This window comes from Brassica napus, unplaced genomic scaffold (genome assembly GCF_020379485.1).
Source record: "Brassica napus cultivar Da-Ae unplaced genomic scaffold, Da-Ae ScsIHWf_1230;HRSCAF=1757, whole genome shotgun sequence".
Lineage (NCBI taxonomy): Eukaryota > Viridiplantae > Streptophyta > Magnoliopsida > Brassicales > Brassicaceae > Brassica > Brassica napus.
Window position 1 is genome coordinate 163,458 of NW_026014653.1, and position 14,221 is coordinate 177,678.

The 14,221-nt window shown below is 29.4% G+C and overlaps 1 long non-coding RNA gene across 2 annotated transcripts; it reads right to left on the reverse strand.

The window, feature by feature from the left end:
* Window positions 1-6,568: 6,568 nt before the first annotated feature.
* LOC125596563 lies at window positions 6,569-8,646 on the reverse strand. 2 transcript variants are annotated; one of them, XR_007331134.1, is made up of 3 exons: window positions 8,060-8,646; window positions 7,173-7,259; window positions 6,569-7,043 (listed from the first exon to the last, which is right to left on the reverse strand). It is a non-coding gene; the product is annotated as an uncharacterized LOC125596563 (long non-coding RNA). The 2 variants fall into 2 exon arrangements; XR_007331133.1 differs by having other exon boundaries at window positions 8,280-8,599.
* Window positions 8,647-14,221: the final 5,575 nt, after the last annotated feature.

Below are 14,221 nucleotides of genomic sequence, written 5' to 3' on the forward strand. Positions count from 1 at the left end.
ATTTTCTCTGAATGATTAATCTGAAATCCAATATGGGTTTAAGAGGAATCATGGAGATTAGTGAGTAATCACCTTTTGAATTCATGGGTTAGGGAGATTAAGGGTGATTAGGTTAGTTCTAGGATGTTTTAGTGTAGATCATTCTTGTTCCTTGCTAGTAGAGTATTCTTAATGCATCTTCTGAGTTGGCCACTCAAAAGTTGATCAATAGGCATTTCCCACCCGAAAGGTGTTTGATGAAATGCCTGAGACAACTCTCCTAGGCTTTTAGTATACTTTGCCAAAGACATTTGTTGTTAAAGATGCTAAGATAGCTAATAGACTTGTTAGTAATGATTGCTTTCATATTATTCAACCAAAGACATTTGATGTTTGAGATATGTTAGCAAATGAGCATTCATCTAGACATAGAGCTTGCTTAGAATTGTGTCTAGACTTAAGGTTGATACTTTGATTGATCATTTGCCATCCTTAATTCGATACTTGATCACCCAAGGTCTAATCCCTATGCCCATGAGTTCTCTTTTCCCTTAGTCAAGAAAGTATCATTCTGTTATTGTTTTCTAGTTTTAGTCATAGCTTAAAACCCATCTAAATCATTGGTTGCACTTAGATTAAGTGAGTACTTGCATTCTCAGTGCTTTGATATCCCTCAGAACTGGTTCGACAATCACTATACTACAACATTTGTCTTAGGAGCCTTGAAAACTCCTAACATCACTGGACTCTCGCTTTACTGGCCGATACTGAACCATTGCGAATTATATCAACCAAAACTCCACTCTTCACAGTGTTTACAAGAATTTTGACCTTTAGTATACATTTCGTAGATAGTAAAAAAATTTACGAAGCATATACAAACGCAAAAAAAGATAAAAATTACAAGAACTAATTAAAAACATTTATAGGATATTGCATACCGATATTTCCTACGTAATCATATATATTCTTTCACAGCCCTAGTTTCATTTATTTCGTACCAATCGAATATTTTTACGTATCCGTACCAAATCGGCCAATCGACGATTTGTCAACATATCTCAAATAGAATAATGATGTAGTCACAAGTAATCATAATGTAAATAATTTTTTTATATAAAATATGTCGTATTCAGCTGTACTTATGCAAGTAATGATGCACTAACTTTCATGAAGAAGCTGGCTTTTTGCTTTGACCACAAATAAATAACTTAGAACTATAGCTCTTATACGTAGAAATATCTATTTGACTTGTGAACATATTAGTTATATATTTGTAAGCTAAGTACGTGTACTATCTATCAACTCCATTACGTGGATTGTTGCAGGATAAATATATGTGATCATTGAATTAATTACGAAGAATAAACAGTCTGGCATAGAGTGTTTGTATATTAGTTGACTTTTGGCTGCACGCCATAATACTACAGTATAAGATACTAAATAATTATTTACGAGAAACGTATAGGCTAATTAGTTCTATGTCCGTTCGATTGGCATAAAGACTTAGATCATTCTCTGATGTTCTGATTTATATTTTTTAAAATAAAATAACTCTATAATAGAATTAGGTTAGACTGAAATAAAAAATAGATTAGTGAAAAGATAAAATTAATTTTCTATTTATAGAGTAAAACTATATTTATTATATTATAGAATGGAAATCGAAGAATTTAAGCTTTTTTTAAACTGTAAATGGGAAACACGCAAATTTCCAAGGAAAGCCCAATCTTGGTACTCGACCTCAAAATGCCAATTTAAACGGTTCTTTCAGATGGAGAGCGTCTTGCTGGAGGTTTCAGTCTCTTTCGGCCTGTATGTAGACTTTGTTTTATAGTGAAAATAGAATAGTGATGAAAATGTTCATAGAATAACAAGCTGTAAAACTTCTATCTCATTGGAAATGTGTTTATGGCCGCAAATGTTGAGGGAGTAAAAGAAGTATTGTAACAAAACTTGGAATTTGGAGATGAAAAAAGATACTATCACACTTTGTCTTAAACTTTTTTTTTTTGCTAAATCGTCCTAACTTGTAAAGTTTACCATTTGATAACTAATCTTACAAGTTATCAAATATTTTATCCCAAAAAAACAACATCCCGTTTGATCAATGGAGAAATTTCACTTTTACTTTCCTAATTCATGTTTACTATCATTAAAACATATTTTTACAAATACATTTTTCATTAAAGAGGCAAAAGACTCGTATACCTTTGTTTTATAGATATATAATATAAATAATTATTTAAATAAAAATAATTTTTATGGTTTTCTAATTACACGTTTTCAAATTTGAACTTTTTTATAATTATTTTTTTTTTGATTTTTTTTTTGAAAATTTTCTTTTTGAAATTAGAAAATTCTTATAGAAACTATCTTAAAAAACAATTAAATCTTCAGGTATTTGTTTATATAATTATTAAAATCCTAAACCCCACCCTTAACTTTCTAAACCCTAAATCTAGATAAATTAATCCTAGGATTATAAGTATCTATTTACTTTTTTTTAAATGAGGGTAAATGTGGTTAATGTAAACATGAGAAGTGGTATTAGGAATGTGGTAGTTTAGGCAATTTCTCTTGATGAGTATATTATATAAACCTTAAATGCTACATTTTCTTTGGTATTCTAACAAAGAAAAACTGATACCTAAATTTAAGTAATTAGATACAATTTTTTTTGATAAACCCTATCAGCTATCCGGTCGGTCCTTGGAAGAACAACTTAGTGCTACTGAATGAACTAGCCTGAAAGCGTACCACACTGCCTGATACGAGTTTGAATACCTTTCGCATATTGCTAAGGGGTGAACCAATCGTCTGATACGATCCACCATGTAAACAACTTGGACCGAAATCCAAGCTCGGACTGGCCAAGTAGTGATAATTTAGTTTCCAGGGGAAATCGAATCCAAAACTAATGTGGGTACGCACCAAGCCCAAAAAATTACCACTAAGTAACCGCTACTCGGACAGAACAACGAAATTCCGTTTCTCAATCTTATTTATGATTTCTGGTTTCATTATGTCATAAGTCATAGGCCAGATTAATTACACACCGCAAATAAAATTATCTTTCTGTCATTAAACAGTAATCATTTTAGAGTAGATAAAACAAACAATTTAGATGTAAAGTGTAATGGAATCATATGGTCGGTAGAAAGTACACAATCACAATGCGTTGTTTGTTGAGTGACTTGAGTCCGAGTCATCCATTATGAATGTCTACTGGTACACCAACAGTTTCATTTTGTTTATTACGAAAATTTTGATCATTTTCAAAAAAACATGTGTGAAGTCACAAGATGATCATCGTTCAACAAATCTTATGGTTGAATAAAATAGTCACAATATGTTTGTTTATGGAACAACTTATGAGCATCTTTTCTAACAATAAAAATATTTATTTCATAAGTATTTTACATTAAAACAAACCAAAGTACCACTCATCTTAACTGAACCACAGAACCAGTTAACCAGAGACACAAACAAAAACTGGTTTAATCTAGCAAGAGTCGTGACATTGAGGCCCATTACTTTACCTATAGCCCATGCGGTTACCAATCTAGTATCTATTCATAAGGTTCATTATTCATTCTCAGTCTTCGTCATACGTGACCCGTCCGGGTTCGGATTGGATGCTTCGGGTTTTCGAGTTTTCGGATGGAGAGGTACAGAATCTGTTCGGGTTATTTTATACTTCGGATCGGGTTCGGATTTTTAAGGTTCGGGTTATTTCGAGTATAAACTGTGTAACAAATAAAAAAAAATTCTATGTATTCTTGATTTTGACTTTGTAAGACCAGAAAAAATATTGTTGAAGTTAGAAGATTGAACAACTTAATATAAGATCTATGATCATTCTGATTTGTTATTACGTTGAGGAACACGAGTCTGTATTCTTTTTCTTCGTGTAATTTCTATTTGTATTATCTTGAATATAAAATGGTAAATAATCCATCTATTCATAAATTAAAATCAAAGAGACATCAAAATCAAACAGAAATCAAACCTGGATAATCATGAATGTTTGAGCTCATGCATGTATAAAGAGCAAAGAAAAAACAAATCATAAATCCTACTTGTAATCAAACATAAATCAAAATCGCAAAGTATAGTGATTCATACATGTAATCGGTCATAAAATGAGTCTAAGTATGTACTGAACATATACGTTGAAGAAGGAAAAGACGGAAAGATTAATGGGAATGGAAGATGTAAGTTTAAGGTTAGTAATATATATATATATATATATTCGGGTACTTCATGTAATTGGTTCGGGTATCGGATATAACCAATCGGGTACCATATCCGGACTGGTTGAATCCTAAACCTGTTCGGGTTTTTTTTAACTTCGGTTCGGTTTTTGGTTCGGGTTTTTCGGGTCGGTTCGGGTTGGGGTTCGGGTTTCGGTTAATATGCCCACACCTAGGCCCAAGTATGAAGCAACCGCCAACGCCACACGGGTTGTCTTTCCTTTTGTTTTTAAAACCAAGGTTTTGTCTTTCCAAATTCCTATACCAGCTTACAACAAAAGCGATATTCCAACAATAGAGCTAGAGCAAGAAACTTTAATAGTCGGACTAAGTTCCTCTTTGTTCTTTCCAAATATTCTCGTTGAGTTTCATTAGAATGACGAAGACTGAGAGTTTGCAGTATCCCTTGACTCCTTGACTTGTTCATCATCATTACCTCCTCCACAATATCAACATCCAGAATTTTACATAGGAAGCTTCACCAACCTGGTTACTAGCTACGGTATACGATATAAAGGTGTTCTATGTCATCTTGATTCCTACGATTCAACACTAGGTCTGCGAAACGGTATGGATTCTGTTTGAACCCTTCAAATCAACATCCCGTAACATTATGATTTATGGTATATAGTGATGTAGCTAAAAAATTAATTTAGCACCCTATATTTACCAAAACTCATTTATATTTTCAGTCACATATCTATAAAGAACTCTAAGATGAATTGTGTTTAAGTTGGAGTAGTGAAAAGATGGATAACTTATAGTGATATCAATTATGAAATCATTGTAGGATCATTAAACAAGTCTTTCGAGATAGGGTGGAACCAGATGCCTAGAAAGATCATCTGGCACACGAGAGGGGCATACATGGGCGTTACATATCCTTTTCTGATTCTTCCTTTTTCTTTTTAACAAGTTTCCCTGAATTTCCATGTAAAATAGAGTTACAAATTTTGATATATTAATCTTTTTTTTTCTTGATTGTTTTTGTGCAGTGATATGTTATGGTAATGAGGGGAAGAATAACAACGGATTAATTTTAGATTCCGTTTTCTAACGACGTTCACAGTTACCACTTTAATCAAGGTACTTCTATAGAGATAAGGACATAAATTAGAGATAAAGATAACTACTACTATAACTTCTACTTGTGTTAATGTGTATCAGTTTCATTCTTGTTTGTTATTTCGTTTTCTAAACAAATCATACTCAAATCAAGGTACTTCTATAGAGATAAGGACATAAATTAGAGATATACTAGTGGTTAGTCCGCCCTACGGGCGGGATATTATACTAAAAGTTATTTTATATGAATTTTTTAATTTTTATGAAACATTATATAAACTATTCTAAATAAAAAGCAATACCATAAACTAACAAATAATAAACATAGTTTTTGAGAACATATTGTTTTTTTCAATAAACGTTTTTTGGTTTGAATTAAGAATAACAGTAATATTCATCATTTTGTATACATAATACAAAAGTAACAGAAGTGATTCAGAAAAATGTAATGACATTTTCTTTTCTTTTCTTTTTACTTTGACTTAAGAAAAGAAAATCTGAAGTTTAAATTAATAAAAAATTATTTATTTCAAGAACTCTCAAGTTTAAAATTCTTTACATGATAATAAATTAATCCACGTGCAAACTAAATCAATAAAAATATAATAGAGAAATTTAATAAAATAATTAAACCTAATTTTTAAGTACTATATAAATAGTTTCAATAATATCAAAACAATAATTAGTATATTTTAATTTAACAGAAAATGATGTTTTAGAATATATATTTGTTTGAGGGAATAATTATATTTTGAATGAAAAGTCAATTAATGTTTTACTGATTATGTTTTGTTAATTATTATAGCTTTTGATGAACTCTATTTAATAACAAGATTATATGTTGAAATTTTTTCTCTGATATTTAATATATTTTTAAAAATTAATATTTTATAAACTAATAAAACATGATACTTCAAAGTATGAGCCAAACTGTGTAATAACAAATTATTTGTTGGAAGTTTTGTTTACTTTAGTTACATACCGCTTTATATCAAATAATTTAATCAAAAAATTAATATGAGCGAAACGTAACTAAACAAAAAAAAAATTAAATATAATGTAACCACTAATAATCTAGAAATCAAGATGAACCAAACAAATATACATGTTGATTGAAATTTGCTTTTCTTTTCATCGATAGTGAATCTATCCTGTAATTTTTGTGTTGGATTTGTATTGAATGAAAGCCTATAACTCATATCTCATCAAACGTTCCGGTCTCAGTTTTTATTACATAGTACCATCAAAAACTTTGTTAAACATATATAGATCACATAATTAAATGAAATAAAATAATCAAAGAATATGTTAGCTTTATATTACAAATCCCCAAAAAGGTACAATACAAAGAATCTTTCTCAACGAATATTGAACTTCTCCTGGACTGTCACACCTTCATGGACACATGTCCTTTCACAACATGATAAGTGTTCTCCTTATAACATGCTTGTCTATATAAAACGCCTGAAAACTATCTCAGGAGAACAACTATTAGCATTGATGTTATAAAATCGTAGCTTCTTTCCAGTCTCAATCAGAACTCCACAAGAATGGTTTCCATCATTTTATTTTTCCGAGTCCTCACTGGTTCTTGTATCATAGAACAGCTCACGGACATTGTTATCTTCTTCCTATTTTCCGGGCCCTTGGCTCTGCATCTTCCCACTTCTATTCAAAACAGTTTTGAGGCTTAGACTCATCTTTGCAACTCTCTACCGAGTTTCCAACCGTCATGACCTTTGTCTGAAAATTGAAAAACCCTTCATCTTAAAATTACAACGAACATCAAAAACGCCTTTAAAGCTACAACGTAAAAAACAGTTAAAAGATTTAACAACTAAGAATACTTGAAATCTAAATAATTAATCTTACCTACTATCCTTTTAAGAGAGTAAATCTTGCATAAAGAGAATTCAATACACCAGAGCTATATCTTCAAGCACCAGTCAGGAAAACAATCTACATGTGTAAAGGAAAAATTTATATCAAGTCGATTCACAGAAAAGAAACTGAGACCAAAAATGAAGAGAAGACAAGTATCACTGTATAAGGTAACTTCATTCTAGAGGATGGAATACAAAGTTAATCTAATATATATCAATATATGACTCTCAAAGTAGATAGAGACGCGAGATCCATATGACTTAGATAGAAGAGTTGTTCAATGAAGAAATGGGACATGAAGATTGTGATGTGACGGAAACAAACCAAGCTTTGAGGGAAAAATATTTTATCTATGCTTAGATACATAACATAATTTTGGGCAGTCACGCACATGTGAACGATTCTTTCCTCAAGTCCAAAAACAAATCATCATGAAGTCTAAACAAAGCGTCAATAAAACAGAAAAAGATGCATCAACCGCTACCGTGACCACTTAGCATCATTTTACTAATTTGGAGAAAAAGGCATATTTATAGTATTAAGGAGAGAAAAAGGATAAAGATTGAAACTTGAAACTTTATTTGCGAAGCTTTTGTTCAAAACAATCATCAGTCTCTTTTTTCACAGGAATATAATAAACAATTGGAATTTGCAGGACATGAGAATCTGGGACTCTGAAATCCAAAAAAAAAAATCTAGAACTAATGATTTAATGGTTAGAAAGGTAGACTGCAAAATGATGAGTTGTGGCTAAGACGCCCTACGGGTGAATATATATACTGAATAAAATATCTAATGAAGGCAGAGAAGATGAATGGATGAGCAAATAGTGAGCTGCTTGGATTGAATGAAGTCATCAAGAGCAATCACTTAACTGAAATATAATGGTAACTTCGTCCAAGGTGCACATATGGTGGTCTATGGCGAAAAAGTAAAAGCGTTACGTAGTCGGAGACGCAAACTCCATATGACTTAGATAGAAGATAAAACCAAAGACATAGTCTTCGTGGGGAGAAAACGTAATTGAATTCCAAGAGAGGACTCGTAATCTATGTAAGAATCTATAAAAACGAAGACAGAGCTCGCCGGACTTACCTTCTCATCCAGGAAAAACATATTAGGGATCCCGTATAACTGTGGCTATTCATCGCAGAGAAGGGACCGTTTTATAGTTGAGAGTCTCAAGCGGCTACCATTGATGATAATGATGATGTTTAATTCAGAGAGAGTGGGATGAGTAGTGGGTAAGCAATAAATGATGAGACTGAAAGAAGAAACATACGACGTTAGAACTTACAGAGTCTCTCCTTTGACTTTCAAAGAGACGAAGAGTGAGTGGAGGAGCCAAATCCTTATAGCAGGAGCTAGAAACCCTAAAGAAGATGGGCCAGTTGGTAAGAGCCCACAGAAAAATAAAAATTAGTAGCCCAAAAAGTTTTGAAAAAAACTCTCAGTGATCACGTAAAGAGGAGAGGACATGTGTCACAAATTGCCCCATGCTAGATGGTGATGTGGAGGAAGGAGGAGAGAGACAACTCTCCTTTATTGTATAAGATAGTTATCTTTTATCTCTAGTTTATGTCCTTATCTCTATAACTTCTACTTGTGTTAATGTGTATCAGTTTCATTCTTGTTTGTGCTTTCGTTTTCTAAACAAATCATACTTTCCTTTTTATTATGTGCCATTAACTTTTGCAGAAAATAGTCACGCTTCCATCGAGCTTTACCAGTTGTGGTTATTATCATTACGGTTATGGTAGCTTCGCTAGAGAAGCTACGATCAGTAAACATTCTCCTGATACCATGAAACCACCACTCCCACAAATCTTCTCATGGTACGTTCATAACGGTGCAAAGACACGGCAGAAAGTTCCGGTGCAAAGACACGCCAGAAAGTTCCATTATTAATATCCAACGAAGAGCTCAGCAAACCACAAGCTGCTACTACAGATGATTCTGATGCTGAGGGGTCTGTCGATGATGGATCACAGATCGCTCTACCACAATATTTCGGTTCAGATTTCTATGATGATCCTTGTTTTATGCCTTGTGGTGTGTGAAGTCATCATCAAGCTCCTACAAATACTACCTCCAAGCTGGTGTTTGCTCCTAAATTTTTATTTACCACTTTTCCGCCGGGAATATATTCATATCACACACTCTCTTTTATATTACATGATGTCACTTTAATACAGAGAGCATCGCACTAATTTTACTTGTTTTTTTTTTCTTCTTTCTAGATTGATGAAGGATTCAATTTTGAGACATTGACTGAGAACATCATCATGCATTACGGGTTATGGGGTAATCTTCAAGGAAGCAACACAAATAATAAAGGACATCCTAATACTATTGATGGATCTTTTTACCTGATTTCGCACAATCCTTTTGATCCTATCAGAAGACCTTGCAATGCGTTTGGCCCTACCGAGCGACCCTTCCCACACCTTCCCTCTAGTCACGAACTGGCAGATTTGTGCTTTGTGTAAAAATGGTATAGCTGTGGCACATATCATTGACGAGTTCATGTGTGTTTTGTCTCATGAATTTTTTTTCTTCTAGAGAATGTTGTTTCTGTTAGTGCAGATGAGGCTGACAAAAAACAAGTGCAGAAAGTAAAACACACAAAATTTGTTAACTGGTTTGTTTTCTACATCCCCGGGATTTCGTCCAGATTTTATTGAATTAGAACAAGGAACAAACTACAATTGCTATATGGTACAACACACACCGGTGTTTACCACTCTTTATTAAGTAAGTTTTCTATGAAGATAGGAATCAAACACAGATGCATAGATCACTATCCGGCTCACTGTCTTCTACAGATTGCAGATGCAATCTTCACAGACCACCACAATGAAATGTGCTAAACTCCACATGAGTCTAGGCTTCAATCTTCCACATCTCAAAAGTACTTCACCAAGTACATCAGCACCCAACGCATTCCCTCTCTCCTCTCTGAGGTCTTGCTTTCTCATAATACACGCCCCTCCTTATATATCAGACACATGTCCGGTCTGGAGCACAAGCAAAAGAATGGCAGCTTAGGGCATCCCAACTTTTACAAAAAAGTTTAGTTGTATAATATAGGGCATTATAAAAAAAAAAATCTATACTAATAAAAGGGAACTTTTGAGGTTCCGTAGAGCGTCCACATCAGCAAAAAAAACTTCTCCCGAAAGATGACACGTAGCATAAAATATAGTTTTTCATTTTAATATTACTAATTTTCGAAAATTATAATCTACTAATAAAAGAGACCTTTTGAGGCTCCATAGAGCGTCCACATCAGCAAAAAATCTTCTCCCGAAAGATGACATGTGGCATAAAATATAGTTTTACATTTTAATATTACTAATTTTCAAAAATTATAAATAATATGTAAACATACAACATAAAAAATGGAAAAACTATATTAAACATATGTAAAATTACCATTTTTCACTTTAAAAAAAAGACGGGTTATCTCCATAATGTAACATTACCGTTTTATAAAAAAAACAAAAAACATTATATATAATTTCGAAAATAATAAATATATGTAAACATACAACATAAAAAATGGAAATACTACGTTAAACATATGTAAGATTACAATTTTACATTTTTATTTTCAAAAAATAATATGTAAACATACAACATAAAAATAGAAAAACTATATTAAACATATGTAAGATTACCATTTTTCACTTAAAAAAAGACGGCTTATCTCCATAATGTACATTACTATTTTGTAAAAGAAAACATTATATATAATTTCGAAAATAATAAATAATATGTAAACATACAACATAAAAAATGGAAATACTACATTAAACATATGTAAGATTATCATTTTATAAAAATCGATACTAATAAAAGGAAACTTTTGAGGTTCCGTAGAACGTCCACATCAGCAAAAAAAACTTCTCCCGAAAGATGACACGTAGCATAAAATATAGTTTTTCATTTTAATATTACTAATTTTCGAAAATTATAATCTATACTAATAAAAGAGAACTTTTGAGGCTCCATAGAGCGTCCACATCAGCAAAAAATCTTCTCCCGAAAGATGACACGTGGTATAAAATATAGTTTTACATTTTAATATTACTAATTTTCAAAAATTATAAATAATATGTAAACATACAGCATAAAAAATGGAAAAACTATATTAAACATATGTAAAATTACCATTTTTCACTTTAAAAAAAAGACAGGTTATCTCCATAATGTAACATTACCGTTTTATAAACAAAACAAAAAACATTATATATAATTTCGAAAATAATAAATATATGTAAACATACAACATAAAAAATGGAAATACTACGTTAAACATATGTAAGATTACAATTTTACATTTTTATTTTCAAAAAATAATATGTAAACATACAACATAAAAATAGAAAAACTATATTAAACATATGTAAGATTACCATTTTTCACTTAAAAAAAGACGGCTTATCTCCATAATGTACATTACTATTTTGTAAAAGAAAACATTATATATAATTTCGAAAATAATAAATAATATGTAAACATACAACATAAAAAATGGAAATACTACATTAAACATATGTAAGATTATCATTTTATAAAAATGACCTTTTGAGGCTCCATAGAGCGTCCACATCAGCAAAAAAACTTCTCCCGAAAGATGACACGTGGCATAAAATATAGTTTTACATTTTAATATTACTAATTTTCAAAATTATAAATAATATGTAAATATACAGCATAAAAAAATGGAAAAACTACATTAAACATATGTAAAATTACCATTTTTCACTTAAAAAAAAAGACGGCTTATCTCCATAATGTAACATTACCGTTTTATAAAAAAATAAAAAAATTATATATAATTTCGAAAATAATAAATATATGTAAACATACAACATAAAAAATGGAAATACTACATTAAACATATGTAAGATTACCATTTTACATTTTTATTTTTAAAAAATAATATGTAAACATACAACATAAAAAATAGAAAAACTACATTAAACATATGCAAGATTATCATTTTTCACTAAAAAAAAGACGGCTTATCTCCATAATGTACATTACTATTTTGTAAAAAAAAAACATTATATATAATTTCGAAAATAATAAATAATATGTAAACATACAACATAAAAAATGGAAATACTACATTAAACATATGTAAGATTACCATTTTACATTTTTATTTTTTAAAAAAATAATATGTAAACATACAACATAAAAAATAGAAAAACTACATTAAACATATGTAAGATTATCATTTTTCACTAAAAAAAAGACGGCTTATCTCCATAATGTACATTACTATTTTGTAAAAAAAAAACATTATATATAATTTCGAAAATAATAAATAATATGTAAACATACAACATAAAAAATGGAAATACTACATTAAACATATGTAACTTTAAAAAAAATGGAAAAACTACATTAAACATATGTAAGATTACCATTTTTCACTAAAAAAATGGTTTATCTCCGTAATGTAACATTACCATTTTATAAAAATAGAAAAAAAAACATAAATATAACTATTTGACTATTTGTCCAAATTCTTCTATTAAACATTGCCGTTTTACATTAAAAATGAAAAAAATATTAAGATTTAAACATCTATCTTAAAATATAAAATATATATATTAACTAAATATAAAGTATAAGAAAGAGAAATACTCAATATATAGAAAAATAAATAATAAGTAAATATTATAAATATATAAACATATGAATTATATATACAATAATAAGTAAATGCACAATTTTTAAAATATGGAAAGAGTACATTAAATATTAAACATCTATCTTAAAATGTAAAATATAGATATTAAGTAAATAGAAAGTATAAGAAAAAGAAATACACAACTTAAAAACAATGGAAAAAGTATATTAATATTTAAACATCTATCTTAAAATGTAAAATATAGATATTACGCAAATATAAAGTATAAGAAAAAGAAATACACAATTTAAAAAAATGGAAAAAGTACATTAGTATTTAAACATCTATCTTAAAATGTAAATCTATCTTAAAATATAAAATTTTTAGTAAATAGAAAATATAAGAAATAGAAATACACAAAATAAAGAAAAATAAATAATAAGTAAATATATAATATAAGTAAATACGCAATTTAAAAATGGAAAATTACATAAAGATTTAAAAATATATCTTAAAATTTAAAATATAGATATTACGTAAATAGAAAGTATAACGAATGGAAATATACAATTTAAAGAAAATGGAAAATGTACATTAAGATTTAAACATATATCTTAAAATGTAAAATGAAGATATTAAGTAAATAAAAAGTAAAAGAAATGGAAATACATATACAGGAAAATAAATAATAAGTAAATAATGTAAATATATAATATATGAATTATATATATAATAATAAGTAAATACACAATTTTATTTTAAAAATAGAAAAAGTTCATTAAGCATTAAACATTTATCTTAAAATGTAAAATATATAATATAAGTAAATACACAATTTAAAAAAATTGAAAAAGTACATTAAGATTTAAATATCTATTTTAAAATATAAAATATAAATATAGATATTACGTAAATAAAAAATATAAGAAATGGAAATAAACATTTTAAAAAATGGAAAAAGTACATTAAGATTTAAATATCTATCTTAAAATGTACATCTATCTTAAAATGGTAGTAAATTATATAAAAATGGAAATACCACATTAAACTAAAAAAAATAAAAATGTATAGTTTTACATCAAGAAAGTTCCTATAAAATTCATTATTCCATCAACATCAACCTCACACTATTAAGGAAAACTTCAAAGCACTCGAGCAAAAAAATGATTCTACCATCAACTCTTGCCGTCCCAAAAACCTTTAATGACCTTGAAGGAGATTTTTTATAACAACGAACTTTTTGTTAGGTGGATTCATTGTTGGGAAACCCGCAACTTCCAAAAGTCAAACTTATTCATGGGAATTGAATTGATTTTCATAGACTCAAAGGTATACTTACAAATTTAAATTAATCTAATCCATAATTTTATTGTTAATATTCATATTACTC